The following is a 27,308-nucleotide window of genomic DNA, read 5'->3' as shown; positions in this document are numbered from 1 at the left end:
GCCGCTGCTGCAGGCTCCCATATCTCCATGTGGGAAGTAGGTAGTTCTGAGACACTGCCTTCTGATGGGTGGGGCGGCCGCTGGTGAGGTCCACACCGGGGCAGCTGCAGAGAGAGGGGACCTTGGGCCGGCTCCTCTGCTCAGGGTGCTGTTCGGCATGTCCACCGCTCTGAGCGTGAATTTATCCCCCGTGAGAAAGGCGTGATTGGCCGGAGCCATAGTGCAGCAGGGAGGGTGCTTGCCTCGCACTCGGTGGATCTCTGGTCCATCCTCAGCATCCCATTTGGTTCCCCGACCCTGCCAGGAATGATTCCTGGGTTCAGGGCCAGGAGTGACCTCTAAGCACTGCCAGGGGTGTCCCCAATAAATAAAGAAAGAAAATATTAAAGCTAGTACCTAATATAACATTTTTAATTCAATGTATCACTGTATCACTGCCATCCCGTTGCTCATCGATTTGTTCGAGCGGGCACCAGTAACGTCTCTCATTGAGAGACTTATTGTTACTGTTTTGGCATATCCAATACGCACAGGTAGCTTGCCAGGCTCTGCCGTGCGGGCAGGATCCTCTCGGTAGCTTGCCGGGCTCTCCGAGAGGGGCGAAGGAATCGAACTCAGGTTGGCCGAGTGAAAGGCGAAAGCCCAACCGCTGTGTTATCACTCCAGCCCAATTCAATGTAAAAATATAAAATATATAAAAACACACAAAATAAATAAAGCCATAAACAAACAAGGAAACAAACAAAGGTCACTAAGCTCTGACTCGGGGCGTTCTCTGTTCTCAGTGTCCGGGATTCCCACATGTGCCGGATTCTCCATTGCCAGGACAATCCGATCAACCTCACTGAAAACTGTTACCTGAAGGAAAAAGGGAGGGCAGCAAGCTCCAGCCCCCCAGCCCCAGCCCTGCCCATCTGCTAATCTGCTTTTTTAAATAAAGTTTTATTGGCAGATGGCCATCCCATCCCTATGCATATTCATGGCTGCTCTGGCATTTAACTGCAGCCGGGTAGTTTCAAAAGAGACCATATGGCACACGCAGCCTTAAATATCTGCTCTCTGGTCCTTACAGAAAAACTTTGCCAGCCCCTGGTTCTGCCTGTTTGGGGTTCATGACGGTTGCTGTGATTAACATACTGTAATTATTTTAGCTCCAATTGCACTCGAGTTCTAATGCTTGCTTGTGGGTAAGATCCTTCCCCGGCCCTCTGTTTGATTTGCTCCACCCTGAAATGGGGATGCTCGTGGCTGCCCCTCACAAGGCCACTGAGGACTGCGTGGGGTGACAGGCCAGGTCAGCGGTGCAGGCAGAGCTCCTGTGCGTGGGGTTCTCCGAGGGGCCTTGCATCAAGGGCAAGCGGCCTGACAAGCAGAGTATTTTCCCAGTGGGATTACATCGCCTCTTGGGGCTCAAGGCCCTGACCGCCCCCCCCCCACCGTCTCCTTCACGCTAAGGACGAGTGAGCTGAGCTCAACCCCCAGGGGCAGGATCGAGACACAGGGACACCCCAGACCCAGCAGGGCACTCACCCCTGGACATGGGCCGCCCGCAGATGGAGGAGGGTCGTCACACGGAGAGCCAAAGAAAGCCGTGGGGACGAGTGGGGGAGATCTTTGGGGACGGAGCACCCCAGTGGGGGACACAGTGTCTGCTGGGGCCGAGCCCCCTAACCACGGCAGCTCAGGGTCTCCGTGTGGGCCCTGTCCCCCTAACGCGGCACTTTTCACTAGCAAAGACGGGCCCCCTGGCTTCTGGAGCACGGGCCGGATTCCCAAGCGGCAGTCCGGAAGCGCACCTTTGGGGAGGGAGAGAAAGGCTGCCTGCTGTTCTCAGCAGCCGAACCAAACACCTCTCCCCCACCATCCCCTCCCCGCCTGCCTCCTATGGACCCTCGGGGCCTTCCTCCCGCTTCCTCCTCCCGGCAGAGAGGCTGTGAAGGGTGATGGATGGGGTGAACTTCAGGGACTTGCCCTGAGATTCCCACCAAAGGTGTGAAGACAGATGAGGGGCTGACGGGGTGCAGGAGGTGAACAGCTGCGGGACTGGGGGAGGGGGTGTACAGGGCCGACCAGAGGGCAGCTGTGAGTGTGCTAGGGGTGTGTGTGTGTGCGTGTGTGTGCATGTGTGCATGCGTGCATGTGGGTGTGCATGTGTGCATGCGTGCATGTGGGTGTGTGTGTGCATGTGTGTTTGCATTGTGTGCTTGCATGTGTTCTTGCTTCTGTGCCGTGAACCTGCAGGGGTAAAGCTGCGAGCACTTCCGTAGGATAGGGGTGGAGTGTTTCTGGGTCTTGTCCAGAAGCCCCGCTCCTTCGGTCAGCTTCCCCCTCTGCGCCTCTGAGCCGGCCCTTGCACCTACTCAACTCCTTTCTCTGTCTGGGGGCGCTGGGGAGGGCGACTCCCCACCGTGAGAGGGTCACAGACACATCCACCGAGACGGCCATGGTGGAGTTCAAGCTCTGCGGCCTGAGATCTTTGTTTTTGTTTTTGTTTTTGGGTCACACCCGAGGTGCTCAGGAGTTACTCCTGGCTCCGCATTCGGGGGTTACTCCTGGCAGGCTCAGGGGACCCTATGGGATGCCGGGGCTCAAACCCAGGTCGGTTGTATGCAAGGCAAGTGCCCTACCCGATGCACCGTAGCTCAGGCCCTGCGGCCCGAGACCTTCCCCCACAGGCCGCCCTCCACTCGCGGGAGCCATGCGGGGAAGGCAGTGCCCCTCTGCGCATAAGGACTCAGCCACAGGCGAGTCCCCATCCTGGACGAGATGGCTGAGGCCCCGGGAGCTCAGAGGAGGGATTGGGGTGGGGGGTGCTGAGTCACACAGGCATTCTGGTCCCAGCCCCCACCCCACCCAGGCTCAGCTTCACAGGGTCAGCCCTCAGCACCCCACGTCATCATAGCTCACGCTCAGGTTCCTCGAGAGATGGGCCGGGAGAGTGACCGCTGCCCTGAGTGCTCCTCCCGAGGGTCCCCGGGGGACCCGGACTTGCAGGCCTCTATGTCCAGGGTGAGTCCAGCACGGAGATGTTATTCTTAATTTAATTTTTTGAATGGAAGCACTGTGCTTTACAAGGTCACTCGCCGTGGAGTGTCAGACCCACGGTGTCGCAGCAGGACCCCCGCACCAGTGGCAGAGCCCCCCACCCACGTTCCCAGGCTCTGTCCAGCAGTCTTTTTTTTTTTTTAATTTTATCGAATCACCGTGAGATAGTTACAAGCTTTCATGTTTGGGTTACAATCTCACAGTGATCAAACACCCATTCCTCCACCAGTGCACATTCCCCACGACCGATATCCCGGGTATACTTCCCCCTCCCTTTGCCACCCTCCCCCTGCCTCCATGGCAGACAATATTCCCCATACTCTCTCTCTACTTTTGGGCATTATGGCTTGCAACACAGACACTGGGAGGTCATCATGTTTGGTCCATTATCTACTTTCGGCACGCATCTCCCATCCCGACTGATTCCTCCAGCCATCATTTTCTCAGTGATCCCTTCTCTATTCCATCTGCCTTCTCCCCTCCACTTATGAAGCAGGCTTCCAGCTATGGGACAATCCCCATGGCCCTTGTATCTACTGTCCTTGGGTGTCAGCCTCATGTGGTGTTATTCTATACTCCACGAATGAATGCCCTTTCACTGTTGGTGGGAATGCCGACTGGTCCAGCCTTTCTAGAAAAAATATGGACAGTCCTTCAAAAACTAGAAATTGAGCTTCCATATGACCCTGCAATGCCACTTCTGGGAATACATACTGAGGATGCAAAAAAGCACAGTAGAAATGACATCTGTACCTATATGTTCATTGCAGCACTGTTCACAATAGCCAAAATCTGGAAACAACCCGAGTGCCCTAGAACAGATGACTGGTTAAAGAAACTTTGGTACATCTACACAATGGAATACTATGCAGCTGCTAGGAGAGATGAAGTCATGAAATTTGCTTATAAGTGAATAGACATGGAGAGTATCATGCTAAGTGAAATGAGTCAGAAAGAGAGGAACAGACATAGAAGGCCAGCCGTTCGTCTTGACCGGCACCTTTCTAAGTGCAGTTGTTATCATTTGGGTCTGTTGATTTCAGTGTTGTTGACTCTGTGGTTGCAGTATTTAGAATTTGTTGTTATCTTGGCAGGGTCGGGAGGGCCACCCCCAGTGGAGGGTGACTCCTGGCTCTGTGCTTGGGCGTCACTCCTGGCGGTGCTGCCGGGGGGGTGGGGTGGTGGGGCCGGGAAGTGCCAGAACTCCAGGGACAAAGCGAGCTGTGTGTGCACGCACCCCCGTGGGCTGTCTCTCCAGGCCCTCTGCCTGGACAGTTACTTCAAAGCAAAGGTTAGCTCTGAACCCATCGAGGGTCAGTATTCTGATCCCAACTCCAGAGAACAGCGCAGGGAACGTTGGTCCAAATGGGACCTTTCGTGGTGTGGGTGACGTTGAATAACCTGACAGCTGCCAGTGGATGGATCGGATCACTTCAGACCAGCCTGAGTCCAGAATAGTCCACAGGTCCTACCGTGGGGGCGTGGCCAGACACAGAAAGGAGGGACACGGAGGCCAGCCTGAGGGATCCGCCAGCCTGATGGGGGAGGTCGAGGGGACACAGCCCCGTCTCGAGAGGCTCCTGCTTCTGAGAGGTGCTTCCAGTGCCCGTCCTGGGAACTGAGAGCCTGATGCAAGAGAAAACTAGTCTGATGTTGGAAGCACTGCTCTCTTTAGGAACCCTCCCGGTCTGACGGGGGAGACAGGCAGCAGCAGGTCAGGTGGCACTAACCAGCCTGAGCGTCCAAAGTAAGGAACCCTGCGCAGAGTTCCGTAGTTTCCTGGGTCAGGGGCTGGAGACTAAGGACAGGGTGGCCAGTGCTGGGGACCCCTACGAGGCCTGAAGGGGTCCCAGGAGCAGCCTTCAGCCGACTCCGACTCCTCCTCCCCACCCTTCATTCCGTGCATATATCCTCAGGGGTCATGGTTACAAAAGAAAAGCAGACCCAGGGAGGGGGAGACACCTGCCCCCAAATCCCTCCATGGGAGACAGTGAGGGCTGTGGCCACAGCGCCCCAGGCGGGGCCGTCCCTGAGGGACCACCACTGCCCCGTCTGCCTCTCAGAGTGTCCCACACTGTTCCTGCTTTGGGAGCAAACGCAGAAGAACCTACAAATATCATTGACATCATTGCGACCCCCACTCTGACCCCCCCCAGCTAATGATGGGCATTCCCTACGTGTGCAGTAGCCACAGGACCACAGGGACAGTGGACGGAGCTTTTGGCTTTTGTATTTTGTGGGGGGCCACACCCAGTGCTCAGGGCTCACTCCTGGCAGCACTTGGGGGCACCATAGGAGCTTCTGGGGATTGAACCCGGGTTGTCTGCGTGCAAGGCAAACACCCCACCTGCTGTACTATTGCTCCCGTCCCAAGCTAATGGAGCTTTTTGTTGTTGTTCTAATCTGTTTCCTGAATTTCCCTTCCCCACTATACACATACTTCAGCAGCCACTCACTGGAAACCCTATCTGCAGGAGTCAGGCACGGTGGGGTTACGCTCTACCTGACTTCACCCGCTGGATCTGGACATTCTGGAACTTTTACTGTACAGTTTGGGAGATTGGAAGAGTGACTTGTACAGGGTCATAAATCCCTCCCTCCCTCCCTCCCTTCCTCCCTCCCTCCCTCCCTTCCTCCCTCCCTCCCTCCCTTCCTTCCTTCCTTCCTTCCTTCCTTCCTTCCTTCCTTCCTTCCTTCCTTCCTTCCTTCCTTCTTCCTTCCTTCCTCCCTCCCTCCCTCCCTCCCTCCCTCCCTCCCTTCCTTCCTTCCTTCCTTCCTTCCTCCCTCCCTCCCTCCCTCCCTCCCTTCCTTCCTTCTTTCCTTCCTTCCTTCCTCCCTCCCTCCCTCCCTCCCTCCCTCCCTTCCTTCCTTCTTTCCTTCCTTCCTTCCTCCCTCCCTCCCTCCCTCCCTCCCTCCCTCCCTCCCTCCCTCCCTTCCTTCCTTCCTTCCTTCTTCCTCCCTCCCTCCCTCCCTCCCTCCCTCCCTCCCTTCCTTCCTTCCTTCCTTCCTCCCTCCCTCCCTTCCTTCCTTCCTTCCTCCCTTCCTTCCTTCCTTCCTTCCTTCCTTCCTTTCTCCCTTCCTTCCTTCCTTCCTTCCTTCCTTCCTTCCTTCCTTCCTTCCTTTCTCCCTTCCTTCCTTCCTTCCTTCCTTCCTTCCTTCCTTCCTTTCTCCCTTCCTTCCTTCCTTCCTTCCTTCCGTCCTTCCTTCCTTCCTTCCTTCCTTTCTCCCTTCCTTCCTTCCTTCCTTCCTTCCTTCCTTCCTTTCTCCCTTCCTTCCTTCCTTCCTTTCTCCCTTCCTTCCTTCCTTCCTTCCTTCCTTCCTTCCTTCCTTCCTTCCTTTCTACCTTCCTTCCTTCCTTCCTTCTCCATTTCCTCCTTTCTCTCCTTCCTTCCTTCCCTCCTTCCTCCTTCCTTCTCCATTTTTCTTTCTCTCCTTCCTTCCTTCTCCATTTTCTTCTTTCTCTCCTTCCTTCCTTCTCCATTTTCTTCTTCTCTCCTTCCTTCCTTCTCCATTTCCTTCTTTCTCTCCTTCCTTCCTTCCTTCCTTCCTTCTCCATTTCCTTCTTTCTCTTTTTCTTTCCTTCTGTCCTTCCTTTCATCTATCCCTCCCACCCACCTCCATCCATCTACCCTACTTCTATGTCCTTCTCTCCATCTTTCTTTCCACTCAACAAATATTGATCATGCACCTACCAAACGCCAAGCCTTGTGGTATGTTTTGGACGGTCATAGAATTAGGACAAGGCCCACTCTGTTACCCTGTTGTATCTGCCCTGAGTGGTCCAGGTGGGGAAACTAGAGCTCCTAGGAGACAGGACAGTGGACGGCATGGCGGGGAGATGCCCCGGTCTCCCGCTCCTCCTGGGGCCAATAGAATAAAGCTCAAGGCTCAACTTTTATTCCCAGGCCCGTGGGAGTGCTTTGCCTCTTGAGGCCACTGAAGTCCCACAGAAAGTCTGTATGGGGGAATACGCTCAGGGAGGTTTAGTAACTTGCCGAAGGTCACAGAGCAGGTGAGTGGAGGAGCTGGGACCCAAGGGAGATCTGCTGGACCCTACGCCACTTTCTCGTGACCCTCAGCAAGAAACGGTCAGGACCTTCCGCTCCCGAGAACTGAGCTGTGCCCCCACACTCCTCCCTTCTCCCCGCACCTCCTCTTAGTGCTCCCCGCCTTGATTGGTGACAGTGCGTTTATAATAAGCATCTAAAATGAGTCTTGCTGGACCAGGGACGAGGAAGGCGGAGGGAGAGGGAGATTTACAGGCTGAGAGACGGGGAGGGGGCCTGTGGGGTGTTCAAGAGCCCGGAATTTTTAAAAAACTGATGCAAATCACTGGTAGGAGAGAAAATTATGTGCAATTACGTCCTGATATTGGAAGGTTTTGCCCAGCCCGGCAACAAGATCTCATTAACAAGCAGAAAATAAGATTGAAATGGTGTGTAAAGGGGCTGAAAAATGAATTTGAATGCTGCGTTTGTCCACAATTACCCCCTCCTTCACACATATTTTATTGCAATTTTTTTATTATTCTTAATCTCTCCGTTCCTCAAAGCAGATTGGGGACATCCTGGCATTACCGGGGCGTCGGGAGGAGGTGTGGAGGATTTCCTCCCCCCTGAAAGGAGACCGTTCTCTTGCACATTTTCCAAGGTTGGGTTTTGGAGGGATCAGAATTCATTTCTCCAGCTTAGCGGGTTGTCGGAACACCAGGCCTTAACCCGGGGCCGCGCTGCTCTGCGCCCACCCCGCCCTTCCCGCGTCTCCCTTCCCCGCACCTCTTCCGTCCCGCCTTCCTTCTCCTTTCCTCCTCGGGGTGTCTCCTGGGCTCTCCTTTTCACAGGAGGCCTCTCCCGAGGGTCCCAAGAGTTAGAGGAAGCCAGGGAGAGGGGAGGGACAACCCAGGTGAGCTTTGCCAGTCAGTGCCTCTGCATTGGCGCTCAGGCTCTGCCGCTTGTCCCGTGGCTGTGCGGCCTGGGGCTGCTTGCTTGGCCTCTCTGGGCTTTGGTGTCTGCAGCTGAAATGAGGGTGAGGGCCCTGGGATGGGCACTGAGATGAACAACGGAGAGTTGGAGTGCCGAGCATATTGTGAGTGCTTAATAAAAGGGTACTCTCACCCCTACACACACACACACACACACACACACACACACACACACACACACACACACACACACACACACACACACCATCTGCCTCCAGTCCTGCCTCCCACCTTTCCATCTTTGCTGGCTCTTTTCTTCTCCCCTCCCCTCCCACCCCACCCCTAGCCCTGCCTCTCAGTGGGCTGGAAAATGCCCTCTCACACAGGGCCCTGAGGGTGCTCTGTTGCAGCCAGCCTGCGGGAGGGAAGGGGAGTGACTCAGGAGTACCCCTCCCTGCAGAGGGCCCCGGAAGGGTGCCCCCACCCGCAGGGGCCCCAAGGAAGCCTGAGTGACGGGCTCCCACGGAAGGACACGGCTCCTCGTGTGTCTTTCCCAGGATTAGGGAACTCTGAGTCACCGAACCTCCACATACCCACATCCCACCATGCCCAGGAGACGGGGTCAGGGTCAGCTGGCAGAAAGGGCCGAGTCTGTGGCCAGATTTCCTGGGACTCTGAACCGCCCGCCATCTGCAGGCCCCGCCCTCCCCACCGGCTTCCACTGGCTCTCGGGGCAGCACCCCTGCCCCCGGCCCCTGGTCCTGGACCCGTCCACTCAGCTCCTTCCCATCACTCCAGGCCAGCCCTGGGTAAGGCTGAGCCACAGGCTCAGAGAATCGTGCCACCCCACCCCGCCCCACCCCGGGCCCTCCCAGCTCCGACTCTCAGATGCAGCGCTGCCCTTGCCCACGGGGAACCCACCTCAGTGGGAAAATCCGAGTTATTTCCCCCGGCGGCTCCGAGCCAAACAAAACCACCTGCTCGTGTCAATCAGAGGGCGGCCTCCGGTCTGCAGGGAGAGCCCGACACAGTTTCTCTCCTGTGAAAACAGACCCCGTGCGCCTCTCGGCCTTTCTCACCCCTCTTTCCTGGGTGGAGGGGAACTGGGGGGCTGGGGAGGGAAAGGCGGGCCCAGAGAGAAGTTTCCAGACTCTGGTGGGAGCCATGGCCTGTGTCTACAACACACAGTTGGTCCTAACAGTTGGTGGCGGGGCGGGGGCAGGGGTCCTAGAATCCACGGGACTTGAGGGTTTTTTACATTAATATCTTGGTGGCGGCGGGGGGGGGAGGTCTGGAGCAATAGCGCAGCGGGCAGGGCGTTTTCCTTGCATGCGGCCGGCCCGGCATCCCATATGGTCCCCCCGAGCACCACCAGGAGTGATTCCTGAGTGCAGAGCCAGGAGTAACCCCTGAGCAACGCCGGGTCTGACCCAAAAAGCAAATAAATAAAAATTAATGTTGGAAGAGAAAGTGGGGGTAACGCTGACCTTTTCTGCCTACTGAGAGGGCCGAGTGGATTCTGGGCAGAGGTGAGGGTGGCGGGCTGCTCGCCCCAGGACACAGGCAGCAGCTGGAGAAGGGGCCGGCGGCCAGCCTGGCCGCGCCCCGCAGCGGAAGGGTTAAACCTGGGCGGAGGGTTCTCATGCCAAGGGCTGCCGGGACCAGGCCGTGGTGGGGCCCAGCCAGGCGGCGCCAAGCCCAGAACCTGGGGATCCGGTCTCTGCATGCTCTGCGGCGGGCACCGAGAGGGCCTCCTGGGTGCAGCCGGGGAAGCCCCGGGTCTGGGTCCGAGTATCGGGATTCTCCCTCTCACCCCCCGCCCCGCCACGAGGGACTTCAGACAGCCAGCGGCTCGTTCCTTCACTCTGGCGTGTCATCACAGGCGATTCCTGTCCGATGCATTGATCTGGCACCTGGTGTGGACAGGCTGCTGTGGACAAGCATACCCAGCTGTCTCTGTCCTGCCCAGGGACTTCTGGGGCTGGGGGGAAGAGAATTCACACCCCCACCCCGCCCCACCCCCCAGCCAAGAACAACTAGAGAAACTGTGTGGACACTTCAGGGTCGTTTCTGATCAGACAAGAAGAACTATGGAAGTTTGGGGGAGGGAGGTCATGTTCAGGGAAGGCTTCCTGGAGGAGGAGGAATCTCGAATGGGGAGGATTTGCGCAGGAGACAATGAGGAAGGGGTAGGAAGCTGGTGCAAAAAATAAAAAAAATTAAAAATCATGGCAAAAGTGAAACCCCTGCACAGCAGTGCACCGCGGGCACAGGGGATAGACGGGAGCTCAAGCCCCAGGTCTCGTACGTAAGTGCTGGGTGACCACCGACCTTCCGGTCTTGCTGGTTTTGCTGAGTGCTCTGTGTCTCGGCTGACTCCTGCCACGGGGGGATAGAGCTGAGCGGCTCCCCTCTCCGACGGCAGCCGTTTAGTGAGGACGCCGGTGCCCAGGAGCACTCCGGGGAAAGGCTGGTCAGTGACATGTCACCCGCCGGCCCTGGGCTGGGAGAGAAATCCCGCGTGGGAGGCCCTGCAGGTTTTCCTGCCGAGTCCCTGGGTGGAAACGTGGGGCCATCGGAGTTCTCTGCAGGCTCTGCTTCTGACCTAGGATAGCTCGGCAGACTCCCTCCTGCTTTGGGCCTCAGTTTCCCTGTTTGGGGTCAGTGAAAGAGCTAGACCAACCAACCACTTGGGCGCTGCCCGGTTCGTTGTATGGGTAAGTGTGCGTGCATCACAACTGTGAGATCTTTGGGAGGGGGCTTCCCCCCACTCCCCGCCGGCCTGCGTCCCCTCCCATCCCCCTCCTGGGGTCCCAGCCAGGGCTTGCCGTGCCGGGTCTCCCAGCAGACAGGGAATGGGTGGGGGGGGGGGGTCAGAGCCGCCTGGCTTGCTAAGAATGCAAATAGCGGATTTATCCTTCCTTCTGATTGGCACGGCTGGGGGCTGGGGGGCAGAGAGAGGGGAAGAAAATGAGGGAGATTAGCAATTAATACGCCGGCAGACTCCGAGTGGCTCAGGCTCGTCCCTGGGGTCCCCGGCAGGAGGGAGGCCACTGTCGGCTGCCGGGAAGGCCGGGCAACTGGACCTGGGAGGCTGGGCCCGCGCCCAGGTAGGGGAGGAGGGTCCTACCTACCCTTGATGCAGAGGGTCCTCTCCAGGGCCCGCGCCCCTTCCTCCACACCTCTGCCCTGGTGGTCACTCCTCCTCTGTGCAGCCGCCTGGCCCCGGCCACTCACGCCGGGCGCCGGGCGTTCTCACGCGTGCCCACCAGGCAGCAGTGAGAGTGGCCCCGCCTGGCGGCTCTCTGACGGCGGGCCGGCCCTCGGGCCGAGGCTGTCATGAGCATGTTTCATCTCTGCGGATCCCTTGGCAGGGGACAGGCCTGTTCTCTCTGTCCCGTGGAGGGGAAACTGAGGCAGCTGGCAGGCAGATCCCTTGTCTAGGTAAGCTGCTAACAGGTGGCAGCCCCTGACCTCTATACAGCCCCCCACCCTCACCCCCGACCTAGCCATTCTCTTGCCCGACATCTGGCACGAAACAGGCCGACGTGCAGGACCCAAGTCCCCCGGGGGGCCCTCGGACGTGGCTCTGCTGCCCACTGTTCCCGGTGCCCCCGAAAGCTGGAGAATGGGGCCCAGAAGCCCTGTTTCCAGCCTGCAGGGGACTCCTCACAGGTCTCTCTCTGCCTCGGTTTCCCCCGCTGTGCAGGGCCTCTGTAACAGACCTCTCTCTGGGCGGCACGGGAGGGGTGCCATGTTGCTGGGGCTCACCTGCCAGCACCCCGCAGGCTACCTTTGATGGACCCCACCCCCGTGCCCCCCGCACAGGAGTTAGGGTGCGGGGCGCCTGTCCCCCCCCACACACACACCACTGGCTGTGTATCCACATCTGCACCGTCCAGCTCCCCTGCTCCTGCTGCCCCCACCCCAGCCCCGAGGGAGGGTCCCCCCTCCCTCCCCTCCCCTGCCTCCTCTCCCGATTCTCTCCCAGCTGCCGTCTCCAGCTTTTGGCACCCGCCGAGCTCCACTGCAGAGTGGGGGTCCTGGGCAGGGAAGGATCTGTCTGAGGGGCTCAGAGGGGCACCTGAGCCTGGGCCTTCAGATAGTCTGGCCCGAGGACTCCCCTGGTTCCTGGCAGACCCTGCCTGTGGCCGCCCCTACGCTCCCCTGCCTGTCTGCCTCAGGTGGCCAGGCCAGCACCGTTACTTGGCTGAGAGCACACCTCTCCCCCGGCGAGCCCAGCCTGCCGTCCCCTCCCACTCCGGCCCTGCTTCCAGAACTTTCTCTTGGGGCCCCCATATTTGATCTGCTTTTCTCTCTCTCCACCCCAATTCCCCCTTCCTACCAGCCTGTCCCCCACCTCTGCCCCTTCCCTGTCTTTAGCCCCATCTGCCCCCCTACCCCCCACAGGCTTGGACCCTGGTCAGTTCCCATCCCAGCCGCCCCCACCTCCCGTCCAGTCTGGCGTCCCTGACCCTCCTTGCCTCTCCCTCCTGCCTTCCCTCTTCCATGCGCAGGCCTCTCCTCTCCAATCCCGCCCCCCACTCGGCCCCCTAATCTCATTCCTCTCCACTCCTCTCCCTCCCGGTTTCTCCTGCCAAGCACCTCTCCAGCCCTCCACCCCGCACCCCTCCCCCGCTCCCCTCTGAATTCCTGGCCTCTCTCAGACCTCTGGGGAGCTGCGCCCAGGTTGGGGTGGGTGCGGTGCGTGGGAGGAGGGGGCTGGGATCTCGGGATCGGATCCCGGCCCCTCCCCGCGCCGCGGCTGCCGCGCCTTTGATCCATGGCCCGAGGCCGCCTGACAGTGGAAAATGCGGGGAGACAAAACCACTCAGTCAAAGTGATTCCCAACAACTGTCTCCCCGAGATAAGGCTCGGCTCCGCGGCTGCTTAATTCCTGCGGCACGGGCTGGGCCGGGCTGGGCTGGGGGAGCCCAAGCCTGCAGCCCCTCACGCAGAGCCACTGCCCCGCGCTGTCCAGGGGCCGCCGGGACGACAGAGACACAGACCGGGACCCTGCCTCTGTGCTCTCCCAGATCTGTCCTCGGAGCACCTGCTCCCCGGCCCCTTCCTCCTCCCAGAAGCCTTCCGGGACTTCCAGTCTGGATTGCGACGCTCCCTTCCTTTTTTTTCTTTTTGGCTCGCAAAGAAGCAGTTTTGCATTTGAATTCTAACGATAGTCTCTTTCCCTAAAGTAACAACCACGGGGTCCAGACTCAGGCCTAGACACAAGAGGCCCAGGGAGGAAGAGACGAGGCGGGCAGGGTCCGGAAATACCCTTCTCCAGGCGCGGCTGCAGGGACCACCTGGAGACCCCCTCTGCTCTCCGCCCCTTTGGCAAACCTCCGGCTCTGTGAGGGGCAGAGCGCTCCCAGCTCAGAGCAGTGGGGAGGCGGGGTCTTGGGGTCTCGGGGTGCTGGTGTCCCCTGGCTGGGATGAAAGGGACTCGGAGAGGGCCTGGCAGTGTCAGGGCACTGGGGCACTCTGCAGGGACGGCTCCTTCCTCAGTGATTCTGTCAACTATCTAAAGTGACCATCAGTGGAGCAACTGCCTTGCCTGTGTGAGGTCCCGAGTTCCACCCCCGGCACTGCCAGTCCCGGCCCTACCCTGATAGGCTGACAAGTTGGTGATGGGAGTGTGTATGTGTGTGTGTGTTGGTGTGTGTATCTTGGTGTGTGTTGGTTGTGTGTTGGGGTGTGTGTTTGGAGTATATGTGTTGGTATGTGTGGTTTGTATGTGTTGGTATGTGTGTGTTGAGTGTGTGTGTTGGTGTGTGTGTGTTGGGCTGTGTGTGTTGGGGGGTATTAGAGTGTGTGTTGGCAGTGTTGGAGTGTGTTGGTGTATATGTGTGTGTTGGAGTGTGTGTTGGTTGGTGTGTGTATGTTGGTGTGTATGTGTGTGCTAGTGTGTATGTTGGTGTGTATGTGTATGTTAGTGTGTGTTGGTGTGTTGGTGTATATATTAGTGTGTGTGTTGGTGTGTGTTGGTGTGTATGTATATGTTGGTGTGTGTGTTGGGGTGTGTGTGTGTTGGGGTGAGTGGGGGGTGCCTATATGTCAATGAAGGTGCCATCCAAGACAGCCTGGCTTTCCCCTTTAACCCTGGGGAGCACTGTGAGTGACGCCCCATAGCCGGGCGCTGTGTCTTGAAAGTGGGCGACCCCGGGCAGGCTCTGCGTGGACCCGACTCTTCTCCGGCACCCGTTAGGCTCCGGGGCACCCTAGCATGCCTTCCCCGCCCCACGGCCTCTTTGTGCGAGCGAAGGCCCTCTTCCCACGGCCTGGGGGAGGGGGCCGTGGGGCTCTGCACAGGCCTGAGGGGGGGGAGCCATGCCCCGTCGGTCCCTGTGTCCAGGGCTGTTCTGAGCGGCACGAGGTTCCCTGCTCCACACCGAACCTGGGAATCCTTCCTCCCTGCGGGCTGCTCCCCCCACATCCCTCTGGCGGGGTGGGGGGGGGGCGGGGTAGAGCAGGGGTGCAGAGAGCTGAGGTCCGCTGGGGGCCGGGGATCAGAAAGGCTCGGAAGGCCATCAGCTCGCAGTTTGGCCCGAGGCGGTGGGGGATTACCGTCCCACGAGGGCCCTGGCGAGTGTCTTATCGTAAAGGGGACACAGCCAGGCTGAAACTGAGACTCAGGCCCGGGGGGCAGGGGCTGCACCGCCTCCCCCACTCCCGGCTCCCAGAGCCTCTTTCTCCCGGCCCCTGGTGCTGACTCCAGACCCCATGCTGGCTCTGTCTGTCTGTCTGTCTCTCTCTGTCTCTGTCTCTCTGTCTGTCTGTCTGTCTCTCTCTGTTTCTCTCTGTCTCTCTCTCTTTCTCTCTCTGTCTCTGTCTCTCTCTCTGTCTCTGTCTGTCTGTCTGTCTGTCTCTCTCTCTCTCTCTCTCTCTCTGTGTCTCTCTCTCTCTGTGGGCACCAGTGACCAGTTCCTGCCCTGCCCTGGCCCCAAAGCAGCTGGCTTGCTGTGGTTGCACCGTGACTTCCTACGGCAGTGACAGAGACATCCCTGGTTTGTGAGCCCTGAGGGTGGGAATCATGGCATCCAGTTTTCCGACGCAAACCTCTGAGTGGGCAGCCAGGAGCGGTGAGCTGGGCGCTGGCCTCCAGGCCGGGCTGCAGAGAGGCGGAGGAGAGCAGAGCCCGGCGCCCCAGGTCAGCTCTCCCTCCGGCAGCCTCCGAGGCTCACCTGCACAGGCAGGTCTGAGGAGCAGTGGCTGAGTCGGTCTCGTCCTGCCCTCTCCTAAGCCCCCAGCTTTCCCGGGCCCTGCAGACACCCACCATGGCACTGGGCTACCACCCTGGGCGGCAGAGGCAGAGGAAGGAAGGAAGGAGCCCGGGAGAGAGCCGGTGGGAGGAGCAGGGGTGTAGGGTGGGCTGCAGGGCTCCTGATGGGCGCCCGGGGTCCTGGCTCTCACTCAGCACCTTCCGGAGGCTCTCCCTGCTGGGGGATGGGGTGCCTGGAAGCGGGTGGGCAGGGAGGCATGGGTGTGAACAGACCCCTCAAGGGGCGAGGGCTGCTGGAGGGGGATGGAGATGCAGGGTGCAGTGGAGGCCCCAGGCAGGGGGAGCAGGAGAGGAGCAGCAGAGCAGGTAGGGGCTGTGAGGGAGGAAAGAGGGTCAGAGACGCAGCTGGACACGGGTGGGACCAACCAGACTTAGAGAAATGGGCTGGTGACAGGGCCAGAGACGGGCAGAAAGGCCCCCAAACTGAAGGGGTGGGTGGGCTGGGGAACTGCAGAGAGAGGGGGGGAGGGAGGGGTGGGAGAAGGAGAGGGGGGAAAGGGAGAGAGAGGGAGAGAGAGGAAGGGAGAGAGAGGGAGGGAGACAGAGAGAGAGGGAGAAAGGAAGGGAGAGAGAGGGAGAGAGAGGGAGGGAGAGGGAGAGAGAGAGAGGAAGGGAGAGAGAGAGGGAGGGAGGGAGGGAGGGAGAGGGAGAAAGAGGAAGGGAGAGGGGGGGAGAGAGGGAGGGAGAGGGAGAGAGAGAGATAGAGGGAGGGAGGGAGGGAGGGAGGAAGGGAGGGAGGGAGACAGAGAGAGGGAGAAAGAGGAAGGGAGAGAGGGGGAGAGAGAGGGAGGGAGAGGGAGAGAGAGAGAGGAAGGGAGAGAGAGATGGAGGGAGGGAGGGAGGGAGGGAGGGAGGGAGGGAGGGAGGGAGGGAGACAGAGAGAGAGGGAGAAAGAGGAAGGGAGAGAGGGGGAGAGAGAGGGAGGGAGAGGGAGAGAGAGGGAGGGAGGGAGGGAGGCAGAGCTAAGGTGAGGCTGAGGGAGTCTCCATCAGGCCCGGCCCCACCACTGAGCTGTGCCTGGGGCTGGACAGCATCAAGCGTCCCCGTCCTCGTCCTGGTCCTCGCAGGTCGCTGCCTGCTCCCCTCTGTGCTCTCCGGCCCCTCCGCCAGCCCACACGCACCCTCGCTGCAGAGAGGAGGCTGCCCTGCACCCCGCACTCGGCCCCAGCCCTGGCCCCCTGAGGCTGGTCCTGCGCGGCCCAGGGTGAGACCCTTGTCCCAGAGGGGCCCCAGTTAGGGCTCCCCTGTGACTCGTGTCCCTACCTGCGCCCTGGCCTGTCCTTCTCCACGGAAGGGCCTTTGGGGGGAGGGTGGTGGCACAGAACCTCCCAGATGCCCCACCTCTCGGGACCTGCCGAGTGCTGGTCCTGCTCTCTGCACACAGGAGCTGGCTGAGAGGTGCCCCCAGCTCTGGTGGCCGTCACGCAGCCTGGGCACAGGGCGCGGAGAGAGGCTGGGGCCGCGGGAGGTGACCTGCCCTGGTAGAACTGAGAGCTCGCGGCAGGCCAGGGTCAGGGTCAGGGTCAGGGTCAGACCGGGTGATGGCTCTCCGGTTCGAGCCCGCTTCCTCTATCAGGGGAGCCGGTTTCCCAGGGAGGAAGTCAGGAGGGAGGGCGTGAACGCACGAGGTTCTCCGAACGCCCAGCCCGGAGCGTGGCCTGTGCATCCACGCTCGTAGCGAGGGTGAAGGGCGGCTGTGTGCAGGGGCGCGGTGGGCAGAGGCTCCCGAAGTCGGGTGGCGACGCAGCCCGGGGCTGGACAGGGTCTCCCTCAGCTGTCCCTGGGTCCAGGTGGCCCAGGTACCGCCCCGCGTGCCAGCCGGGAAGCTGCCTATCTGCCGCCATCTCCGGGGCCCGGGGCCTGAGCGCAGACGGCGGCTCTCCGTGGCCGTCCCCGGCCTCTTGTTTGTTTGGCACGTCAGCGCCGTGGGCGCGTTTTTGCTAATTTTGTGGCTGCCTTTATCAAACGAGGATTCACGGGCGCTTTATCCTTGATAAGTGGATTAGTCGGTGAGCTAAACAAGAAGGTGCGGGACGCGGGGTGGCTCGGGAGAAAATATTTGTTTCGTGAAGAATGGAGCCTGCGTTCACTGCCCCGCGCGGGATCCGGAGTCGCTGAAGGGGACAGGGGCCCCCTCGCGTGGGGCCACTTCCTGCTGCGTAAGCGGGAAGGAGAAGGAGTCACAGGAGGGGGGGTCCCTGGGTGGAAGCTCCCCCCAGTGAAATCCAGACGACGGGTGTGTCTGGGTTCATGGTGAGGCTGTCACCTTCCCGGGGCTTCTCCTTCTCCCAGCAGGTGCCCTTCCTCTAGCCCCTTCCTTTCCCCTAGTCTTGGCTTCATGTCTGTTTCCTTCGTCCCTGCTTCCCTCTCTCCCTCCATTCCTTCTCTCTACCATTTCTCTCCCACCCTTCTTTCCTCCCTCTCTCCCTCCTTCCCTTCCTTACTTCCTTGTCTTTCAAATGTATTTTCATCTTCAATTCTTTTTTTTTTTTTTTTTGCTTTTTGGGTCACACCCGGCAATGCACAGGGGTTACTCCTGGCTCTGCACTCAGGAATTACTCCTGGCGGTGCTCAGGGGACCATATGGGATGCTGGGAATCGAACCCGGGTTGGCCGCATGCAAGGCAAACGCCCTACCCGCTGTGCTATTGCTCCAGTTCCTCATCTTCAATTCTTGAATCCAATTTGTTGGTGACAATTCCTGGGCACTGGTCAAAAGGGCTCTCCGAGGTCATGCCTTGTTTTCCCCTGGCTTCGCATGGCACCCACCCAAGGCTGTCACACAATGCCCTGGGTGTTCGGACTGAGTCGGAAGGCTAAGGTGACTCACCCTTGGGGTGCAGAGGCCCATGAGGGCGATGAAATCACAGAGAGGAAGAGGGGGGGGGGGAACAGGAGGAGGGCCAGAGTCGGGGAGTGGTGATGTCAAGGTCAAGGCCAGGAGACAGCAGCAGGCTGGTCACCGTCCAGGGGCCTGGGGCGGGGCAGAGACGTGGTTTTCTGGGGCATCCGTCTGCAGAGGGCAGGGGCTGGGAGATGATGCTTGGGAAGGGAGGCAGGAGGTGGGCGGTGCGGGGTCCAGGGGTCCCCAGCGTGGGGCGAGCCCCTGGAGGGGCGCGAGTTGTCTTTCTCCTGGAGCGTTTCAGACGCACGCCCAGGGTGTCGTGGTGCCTGCTCTGTGCTGCAGCAGGGCTGGGCCGAGGGGAGCAGCAGGGCTGGGACTCAAGGAGGGAAGAGAAGGCTGGCGCGGGGCACGCCGGGTCCCCAGCTGCTCCTCGGCCGCGTCTGTCCTCCCCGAGCTGCCTCCAGCTGAGTGTGATTTTGCTATTTATTTACATGTAATTATTCTATGAGGTGCAGATATTAACGCTGTCAAGAGCAATTTGCTCTGACATTTTTCACTCGCTCGTGCCCCCGCCACTCTCGCCGGAGCCCTGGACTCTCCTCGCCGGGGCCACTGCGTGCTCGGTGGCCCGGCCGGAACCACCCAGCCGGCAAGGAGTGGCGGCCGCCAGCTCGCCTGGCTCCTCCGCAAGCTCATTAAGCTTCGAAATTGAATTTGGTCCTGGAGGGGCTCGCCCGGGGCCCCCGCGCCGCCCAGCTTCAGCTGGTTCAAGGCCTCTCTGCCCAGGCTTCCTGGGAGAAAACCGGGTGGGGGCCCGGGGCAGAGAACCACTGGCAATGAGGAGGAGGGTCGCTATCAGAGAGGCGAGGGTGTACACTCCCCCCCACCACTCCCAAGGGCCAGGCATGGCAGTTGGAGCCCCCTCAACCTCGTTCCCTAGTCACCTTGTAAGAAAATCAGGCTGGGCTGGAGCCATAGCACAGTGGGTAGGGCGTTTGCCTTGCACGCGGCCGATCCGGGTTCAATTCCCAGCATCCCATATGGTCCCCCAAGCACCGCCAGGAGTAATTCCTGAGTGCAGAGCCAGGAGTAACCCCTGAGCATCACCGGGTGTCACCCAAAAAGCAAAAAAAAAAAAAAAAAAAACACAAGAAAATTAGGCAGCTCTAACTTTGGGGTCATTGTCACAGTTGATGGCTGGACCCACTGCATAAAGAGCCTGTCCCCTGGGCCCACCCGTGCCTCATAGCCCTTCTGTAGGAATGGGACCTGCAGGATGGGGGCAGGGGGGTGTGGAGGAAGGTACTGAGCTGGTCCCACTGTGGGTCCCTGCAGCAGGTGCTAGAGTGAAAACCCCCTTTAGCTCGACACTTTCTGAGCTCAGACCCTAGCCCACCACTCGGGCAGTTGAGCTTCCCAAGGCTCCCACTTTCTCAGCTCTAAGGCAGGACACCTCCCTGCCACCACTCGGTTCCTGCCACATAACGTTGAACGCAAGATGATGTGACACGGAGTCTTGCATGGGCTTATCCGAAAGCATCAGATCACAGCTCCGAGCCTGCCCAGGCACCAGTGCTCCCTGACCGAGGCCACGACCAGAGCAAGGAGCATGGGTGGGTCTGTGCCTTCCGGTCTCAGCGAGATCCAAACCTGCCGCCTTCAACAAAGGTGGGAAGGCATGGCTGGATGGTGGGAGGGTCTGTGCATAGGTGCTCGACCGGCCGCTGAGAGGCGCTCAGCAGAGGCAGGTGGGATCACGGTGGGCGCTCAGTCTCAGAAGATTCGAGTCCCAGTACTTCAGGCTGGGATCCACTATCCTCTTGAGAAAAAAAAAAAAAATAGGAAACTTTAACTCTCGGCCACTATTGGTAATCAGAGACCATTTCATAGACAAAGAAATGGAGGTTCATTCATTCATTCGTTCTCCTTCTGGGACCTTGGAACGGGCCAGCGAGGGCTGAGTGATCATGGCTGTGCGCCCTTAACACATTGTGATATGTGCCAGCTTGTCTGCCCAGGTACTAACGAGGCCTCCCTGCCACCACTCAGTTCCTGCCATGGCCAATCTGTGGCCTCATCTCCAGCAATTACCAAAAGCGGGCGGGGGGGGCAGATTGAGGGGGGTGGCAGGGAGCCCCCCTCGAGGACTATGGGGGGGGCAGGAGCTCGGTGTCTCTGCCCTTGCCTTCCCCCTCCAGCCTGGGCGGGGACCTGAGTCAAGGAGAACCCTCTGCCCCCTGTCAGCCCTCCCGCCTCCCCTCCTCCCTCGGCTCAGCCAATTAGGCCCCTGACACCTGGAGCCGCTGACAAACCGCTTCTGTCACTTGCTCTCTGTCTTTCATTAGGCCGCGGAGGAGGGGGAGCGGAGGGGAGGGGGAGGAGATGGGATCTTTCATGCTTAGTAAGGCCAGATACATTAATTACAAAACGGCCATTTGCCGCGTGAAAGTGTGCTAATTAAATTTATGCAATCATTATCTTTAAATAGTCATATCTTTCCCAGCGATCAGCCCCTTCCTTCCCCAACCCCGGCCGCGCTTCGGAGCCACTCTAATCCCCCGTCCGCCATTATCACGCCATCAGAGAGGGCCTGTGAATCCCACCGCATCCCACTAACTCTGGCACCTGCCGGCAGTCAGGAGGCCACGGGCCTCTCCTGGCGGGCCACCTGCAGACCTGGGCCAGAGCAGGGGCTGCGCAAGGAGAGGGGAGCCAGAACCAGGCCCCCCTCCAGTGCTTCTAGATAGTTCTAGATGTTTCCAGATATTGGAAGGGGTGTGTGTGTGTGTGTGTGTGTGTGTGTGTGTGTGTGTGTGAGAGAGAGAGAGAGAGAGAGAGAGAGAGAGAGTAGGATTTCATTTTTCCATCAACAGTACCAGGAGTTGGAGTCTATGGGGGGTTGTGTGTGTGTGTCTGTGTGTCTGTGTGTGTGTGTGTGTGTGTTTATGTAAGAGAGAGAGAGAGTAATCTTTTGGCCAATGAGCAGAGGTCTAACCTCCCACTTTCAGACCATCTTTTGAACTCAGCCTCCTTAGGGTAGGGAGGGACCCTTGCGATTGTTGAGGGGTATGACACTTATGGGACTTTGCCACAAAACCTTTATTTTCATTCAGCCAGCTCTATGACAGGCCTGGGCTAGGGCAATGCATGTAAGGCCATTCATTCATTCATTCATTCATTCATTCATTCATTCATGCATGCATGCATGCATCCATCCATATCAGCTGGGTGGCTACTCTGAGCACAGAGAGCACCAAGGCCACTCCAAGCTCAGCCTGAGGATGGGCCTGTGCCCAGGACAGAAGGGTACATCTTTCAGGGCTGAAAGTCTCCTCTGGGTGAGGTGCCAACCCAAGAGTTCCAGCCTTTGGGGCTTAACTTTGGGGTCTCCCTTTCCACTCACTGGGAGATTCCTGGCGGCTTCCTGGCTGAATGCCTTCTCGCTAGAGATTTTGCTCACCTCCTTTTCTGTCCAGTCCAACGGAGTCTTTCTCCTGAGCCTCTGGGGTTCTGGTCTGTTAAAGTCCCACATGGAAGACAAGGTCACCGGATGGAAGTTAGGACATGTTTCCCCCCACCCCACACCTTAATCAGAGACATTAGTCAGCCAGGTGTTGTCAAGTGCTCTCCGAGCATCTCAAGTCCCCAGGTTTCCTGTGAGATCAACTAGAGAGTCAGATAAGGTGTGTGCCTCCCCCAAATATACATGCTCATTACAAATGTGCAATCCTCGTGGGCAAGATACCTAGACATGCACACGCAACACACAGGCAGGCTCTCAGACACACAGAAAATGCACACGTGCCACATGGGCACATCACACATGTGCACACTTCTCCCATGAACATGTGTGCATACAGACACACACGTGGTCTGTTCGGATGACCAGACTTGCCCGTGGTACACAGAGACCACATCTAGGTGCAGGGGCCAGAGTTTTGGATTAGAACACAGAGGCCAAGGGTTCTTGCCGCACGGTCGCCACCCAAGCCCCAGGTGATTCTAGGCGAGTCCTTGTGCTTCCTTCGTTTCCTCACTGGAACATGGGGCTGAAGAGACGGTCCAGGACTTACAGCCTTCTCGTGCGCCAACCCCGGTTTGTTCCCCCAGCACTTTGAGAGTGATCCCTGAGCAACAGAGCCAGGGCTAGCTCCCGAGCACTGCGGGTGTGGCCCAGACACCAAGAGGGGGTCCAGAAGACAGCCCTGCTGGAGAGAGCAGCCGGGACGGCACCAGGAGGTGCTTGGGAGCGCGTCAGGCGCGGCATTTGTGCAAGCGAACGGCAGCAGTCAGGCTTCGGAGCGGCTTGGCGGAAGAGAGGGTGGTGTTGAAGGAGCCAGCACTTGCTGCCCCCCCGCCCCCCTCGCCCCGTGGGCGCCCGCTCTCCCGGTCGGGCTGCCGTGGGGGCTGGAGGTGGTGGGAGAGCAGGGGAGGAAGGGCCCAGAGCGGAGAGATGGAAGGCAGAGGAGGGTGGGGGACAGGGCCGCCTGCAGGAAATCTTGTTTGGAAGCTCAAAGTCAGCACCCGAAGCCCATTACTGCTGTCCACAGGGGGCAGGGAGAGGGGAGGGGGCCCAGATCCTCTTAGCGCAGAACTAAGCAGGAGGGAGATCGAGGGAGCGGGCTGGGCTGCTGGCTGGGTGCGTCTCCTCGGCACTAATCCCGGTGTGGAGCAGTGGATGGGCGGGGGGGGGGGGGGCGCTTGGTTGTGTGATGTGTGTCTGGGGCCCGCAGAGGTGGGCACGGACACCCTTACGCGCCGGCATCAGGAGTGTGGGGCTGCAGGGCCTGAGCGGGCGTCTGTGTGCGTGTGTGTGTGTGTGTGGGGGGGGGGGGGGAGAGCTGTTGGTCTAACGCAGCCCTGCCCCCTGCTTTCACCCTGATCCTGCCCTGGGGAGCTCACGGTTGGCCAGAGAGGGACCTTTGGGTTTGGGGCAAGCACCGGATTATCCCCAAGAACTGGGCAATTCTTGGTCTGTGGATACAGTTCCTGCCACTTGAACGTGCAGCCCACCCCTGGCTAGCGGGACCAGGCCTGTCTCCCCCTCAGCAGGCTGAGCTGCCCCCCGGACATGCCGCCTCACCTCCATGCCTGTCAAGGTGACCCATGAACAGGAGATGGGACTGGGGCAGGGGATGGGCCTCGTTTGCCTCTCCAGGCATTCCCAGTCTTTGGGGAGCCCCACCCCAAGGTGGCAGGGCTGGGGGAGCCCCTGGGCACAGGACCGCATGGATGGTGACACTCTCCCTAGAGCCTCAATTTCCCCATCTGCTCCCCCAGAGGCCACCCCATAGGCACCTCCTGGCTTTGTGGCCATCTGTGTGTGCTTGTGTGGGTGTGTGAGCTTGGAGGGGTGTGTGGGAAGCAGGGGCAGGGGCGCACCACAGGAGTCCTGCTCCTGCCACATACACACACATACACGCAAACACACACACATGCACATACGCACACATGCACACACATAAATGCACACACACGCACACATATACACATACATGCACATGCACACAGTACACATGCACACACAAGCACATATATACTTACGCATACACATATGCATGTACACATACGCACACATACACGCATACACACATATACATACACACGCATGTTGTTGTGTGCAGGTGAGAGGGTTTCCCGGGGTTTGGGTGGAAAGCTGCTGGTAGGACAACCAGGAGGTGTCGGGAACTCCTCCCGCTTGGGACCCCTGCTCCTCCCATGGTGCAGGCAGCTGTGGGCCTGTCCCGACACATCCCGGGGGACCCCCAGATCTCTGTGTGTGCTTTGGTCCTGGTCCTCGGATGCCCACGCCGGCAGGGAGCCTGTGCAGGGCCGAGGACGGTGGCTGCACTTTCTCAGGGCAGGCCCCAACTTCTCCCTGTGCTTGTGTGTGTGTGTGTGTGTGTGTGTGTGTGTGTCGGGGGGGGGGGGTTGTTCCTGGTGGCTGTGCCCCAGTGGGCACTCACAGTGTGCCCGCCTCAGGGAGAAGACGAGGAGACACAGCCCTTGCCTGGGAGGGCGCCCTCCGACTTGCTAACTCGGGCCAGGCGGGGGCGGGGAGGGGACACGCAGGCCCCAGGAACAAAGGCTGCCCCTGGCGCTGTCTGCGCGTCCACACTGCGCCTACTCAGTTAATGCCCCGTCCCCCCAGACGGAAGCCACGTAGCTTCAAACCCATTACACAGAGGAGAAAACCCGGAGCCCCGAAACCAGAGAAGTGGGCTCAGGTCCAGGGCAGGGCTTGGCGGTGAATGGATGCAGATGCCCGGCCGTCGGGGCCCGCCCGAGGGGCGCCCCGGGTAGCCCTGGGAAGCCTCGGCGTCCCTTCGGCAGCGCGGGGCAGACTGGGCTCGGCTGCGCGGGGCCTGGCGGGGCCTGCCTGCCTCTGTGCCCCCCACGTGAGGTCCCACATCCTGGCCGCACCCCTCCCCCACCCCGCCGCCCACCCAGCCCCGCCACGGTGCCCGGTGCCCGGTGAGGGTGAGCGTCCCTCCTAATTGCGGCCTCGCTCCCAGAGCCACGCTCGGTTATCACAGAAGGTGCAGCTCTGGCAGCCCAGCTCCTCAGTCCCAGGCCCTCGGGGCCAGCTCAGGCACGGAGGGAATTAATTACATTTCTCCCATCCCCTTCTTTTAAAGTCGGGGAGCTCGCTGGAGTGTCCCGGGGGAGGGGGGCAGCGAGCAGAGGATGTGGACGGGGTCTGGCACGGGGGCCACCGCAGCCCCCGCCTCCCCCCAAACCTGCGAGCGGAAGGCGGGGTGAGGCCGGGCCCCTTATTGATTTAGTCTGGTGGAGGCTGGGACTGATTTAGAGCAGAGGCAGAGGAAGGGGCTGGGGGGCGGGCAGGGGCCACGGCGGGTGTGGGGTGGGGGGGAGGGAGGGATGGCTGTCACTCAGCCTGACGGACAGCCCGAGATTTGCCTTCAGATAAACCCTTACAGATGTGGAGGTCGGTATTGATTTTGAGTTAGTAACGGTAACGCACCAAGAAGTAATACATTAGCGAAAGCAAGGTCACCGGGAAAGGAGGAAAACCCACCGGGGAGAGGCCTGAGCATTCTTGAGGGGGGGGATTACCGCATCAGACCAGGACTTCCTCAAGTTCAAAAGTTTGCAGGCCCCGGACCTCAGCGGGGCCCGCAGAGGGCGATGGCTTCCTGCTTCCACCGGCAAAGGGAGACCGGCTGGGTCTGCAGCCATAGCCCCGGACCCCGGACCCCTCTCTCCACCCCCTCCGGCACAGCAAGGTGGAGGGAGCCCGATAGGTCCCGTCTACCCCCTCGGCTGCCTCTCCCCTCCTCCAGCCCTCAGTTTCCCCCTCTGCAACAGGGACCGCTTTCTCCGCTGCCTGCGTTTGGGTCCTGCTGTGTGGGAAAGGCAGGAGAGGGGGGAACTGGGCGACATGGAAGCCCTTTAGTCGCCCCAGCCCAGCCCCCTGGGGCTCCCGAGCAAGCGAGTAGATCCTGCACACTTCCGTTCACAGAGATCCATCACAGATGTGGGTTTGATTTGATGTTTCCAGAAAAATCCCCCTGGAGAAATTCCCTTTCGGGAGAGCCTTGGATCTGAACACTTAGTTTCTGAGCAGACTGACCCAGGGTCCAAGCTGCAGCAGATCACCTTTCCCCCCCACTCCCTCAAAAGTGCTGGGCTCTACCCGAGACTGCTACACTCCTCACTGACCTTCTCACCATTGCCCGAACCTGCTGGCTATGTCCCCACCTCAGGGCCTTTGCACGTGCTGATTCTGCAGCCGGGAAGCTCTTTGGTTCTGTCTTTCCATGGCTGGCTGGTTCTTTTTAATGTCACTGGATATCACATCTTTGGGGAGGCCTTATTAGATGCTCCATTTGCCTCCCTTACCACCCCCTCCCCGCCCCCAGCATTCATCAGCATCAGAAGGTATTTGATTGGCCTGTTCAATTCTTGGTGGTCGACTTGCTTAAAGAGACTGGTGAACATCAAGTGGCATGGGGACGCTCATGCACATTGCTGTATACTTGGGGCCAGGATCGGGGTCTGCCCCTCAGGAGGGGCTCCACAAAGAACCAGGGGGCAGGCGGGAATGTGGCAGGGATTTCCTGAGCTTGCCGTGTGTGGCAGGCACCACCCGGGCGATGTCACAGCGGGGCTGCCAGCTCTCTGCCCCCACAGGCCTCACAGTTCCTGTCTGCAGTCTGCCTCGTGCGCGTGTTTGTTGGATGAATAAGTGGACAATGAAGGATGTCTTCGGGAGGGCCGGAGCAGCAACTCCAAAGGCCAGAGCGCGTGTTTGGGTTTGCGGCAGGCTTGGGTTTGATCCCTGGCATCTCCGGGTCCCCCAGGCACTGCTGGGGGTGACCATCGAGTGCGAAGCGAGGTGTAGCCTTGGGCATGGCCAGGTGTGCCCGGGCCCCCCCCCCCCCCGCCCTGCCTGCTCACCACCTCCACCACCATCCCCAACGTCCCAGGAAACCGCAGCAGCTGTTTTGGGGTTGCAGGGAGGAAGGGGTGGGGAAGTGGGGCCGGCAGGGAGAGCGGGTGCCAGGGAGCCTCTGCCCTCTGCCCTGTGGGGGCTCCGTAGCACGGCAAGGGCCCCCCGAAGGCGTCTGTCTGCAGGGAGAGAACTGGGCCCCCCGCATCCATCCTGGCCCGGGCCTCGCCCCCCATCTCCATGGGCTCCCGTACTTAGTGCCTTGTGGGCAGAAAGGCTCGATCTGGGGGCTCCCTGGCATTAGCAGCCCACCCTGAGACCCCCCTGCGCCTTACAGCACCCTCAAGAACAGACGTGCCTTTCCCTCGAGGCTGGCCTCCCCTCTGGGGAGGGGGGGTGGGGTGCTGGGAGGCAGCAACTCTTCGTTTCAGACGGAAAGCGCATCGAAACTGGACGGGAACGGGAAGAGGGTCACTGGCCTGCTAGGTCCCCCGTTTACTCGACACGAGGAGCACACCGTGCCCGCCAGCCTGCTTCCCCCTCCCCAAGGTTCCTCTGTTTTATTGTGTTTTTTGTTTAAGTTGGGGGTCACACCCAGTGGGGCACAGACCTTACTCCTGGCTCTGTGCTCAGGGATCACTCCTGGCGGGCTCAGGGGACCCTAGGGGTGTCTGGGGATCGAACCCAGACCGGCAAGGCGAATACTCTGCCTGCTGCATTGTCTCTCGGGACCCCTACCACCACGGGTCCCTTGAAGTGCACTGGACACGGTGAGTCTGAGACCTCAGCTTCCCAAGACAGC

General features: G+C 59.8%; 1 protein-coding gene across 4 annotated transcripts in view; it reads left to right on the top strand.

Moving 5' to 3' along the window:
• Positions 1-27,308, top strand: part of PAX7 (paired box 7) — a 117,854-nt gene that overhangs the window by 76,217 nt on the left and 14,329 nt on the right. The window lies entirely within an intron of this gene.

The sequence above is a fragment of the Sorex araneus genome, chromosome 5 (assembly GCF_027595985.1).
Source record: "Sorex araneus isolate mSorAra2 chromosome 5, mSorAra2.pri, whole genome shotgun sequence".
Lineage (NCBI taxonomy): Eukaryota > Metazoa > Chordata > Mammalia > Eulipotyphla > Soricidae > Sorex > Sorex araneus.
This window is presented reverse-complemented; position numbering and strand designations above follow the sequence as displayed.